Below are 1433 nucleotides of genomic sequence, written 5' to 3'. Positions count from 1 at the left end.
GACAATTTTTTCAGCACTTTAAATATTTCTTTCCATTATTTTCTAGCTTGCATAATTCCTGAGAATAGTCTAATTCTTATATTTGTTGCTCTGTATATAACATTTCTTTTTACATCTGGTTGTCTCTAAGATTATCGCTTTATCTTTCACTTTTAGCACTTTGAATATGATGTATCCAGGTGGTTTTATTTTTGTCGCTCTTATTTATCCTGGTTATGATGCTCTGACCTTCTCAGATCTGTGGCTTCATGTCTTACATTATTTTGGAAAAATGTTAACCATCTTCAACCAATGTTAACTCTCCAAATATTTATTTGGTTTCTCTCTTTTATCGTCATTTCCACCCCCAGCCCCACCCACTGGGATTACCATTCTACATAGGGTAGACCATTTGATATGATACTACAGCTCTTGGGTGCTATGAGCCGTTTTTAATTTCCCACATTTTTCTTTTTGTCCTTCAATTTGGATACTTTCTATTGACCTACATTCAATTTCACTGACTTTCCTTAATGTTTTGAGTGCATTGAAAGTAATCTTTATCTCTGTTACCATGTTTCATTTCTAGTATTTCCATTAATTTCTTATAATTTCCATTTCTCTGCTGAAATGCTGTCTTTTTGTGCATGTTGTTAATTTTTTCCCACTAGAACCATATTAATTGTAGTTATTTTAAGTTACTTGTCAGATAATTTTAATGTCTACATTATCTCTTGAATCTTGTTCTTTTGTTGCATTGTTTTTTGACAGTGAGTTCATTTTTTCTTGCTTTTATATGTCTCTTTCTCTCTTTTTTAATGAAATGCTTCATGAATTTGTCTGTCATCCTTGCATAGGAGCCATGCTAATCTTCTCTGTATCATTCCAATTTTAAGAGTGTGTATTGCCAAAGTGAGCACTTTCCTAATGTTCTATTAATTGCCAGAGAGTGTGTAGGACAGTAAGATTCAGGTAAGTCATATTTATGCCTGAAAATGGGCAGGCATTTTTTTTTTCTTCTTCCATTATTGTGTATGTTGGAGAAGGTTGTGTCAAACTTGTCAGGAATGGAGCTGGTTTATGTTTTCCTGTTGCTGGGTTTGTCTTCAGTGTACTACTGGCTTCATTCCTCTGCTATTACTTTATCATTAGGGTGAGGGTTAGTTTGCTGGATAGTTTTTCTTGAGGTTCCTAATCCCACCCTCAGGTTTTAGCCTTCCCTGTGTTCCTGAGTTTCAGAATAGGTCACTCTCCAAGGTATCTTACTTGCCAACAGCAAACTGTTGGTGTTTGATTTTCCTGCTGATGAGGCCAGGGGAATTCCCTGTTGCCTTAGTTTAGCATCATTCTTCAGTAGATCCTGTGTCCCTGTGTCTAAGGATGGTGCTTTCTTAATCCTTTTACTCCAGTACTAGCAAAAAATTTCTAATGGTCTAGATCCAGAATGGCTTTAT

At 35.5% G+C, this 1433-nt stretch overlaps 1 non-coding gene across 1 annotated transcript; it reads right to left on the bottom strand.

Moving 5' to 3' along the window:
• Positions 1-791: 791 nt before the first annotated feature.
• LOC117071669 lies at positions 792-899 on the bottom strand. Its single transcript, XR_004432433.1, has one exon. It is a non-coding gene; the product is annotated as a U6 spliceosomal RNA (small nuclear RNA).
• Between the last annotated feature and the right edge of the window lie 534 nt (positions 900-1433).

Source organism: Trachypithecus francoisi, unplaced genomic scaffold, assembly GCF_009764315.1.
Source record: "Trachypithecus francoisi isolate TF-2019V2 unplaced genomic scaffold, Tfra_2.0 Lachesis_group3, whole genome shotgun sequence".
NCBI lineage: Eukaryota > Metazoa > Chordata > Mammalia > Primates > Cercopithecidae > Trachypithecus > Trachypithecus francoisi.
This window is presented reverse-complemented; position numbering and strand designations above follow the sequence as displayed.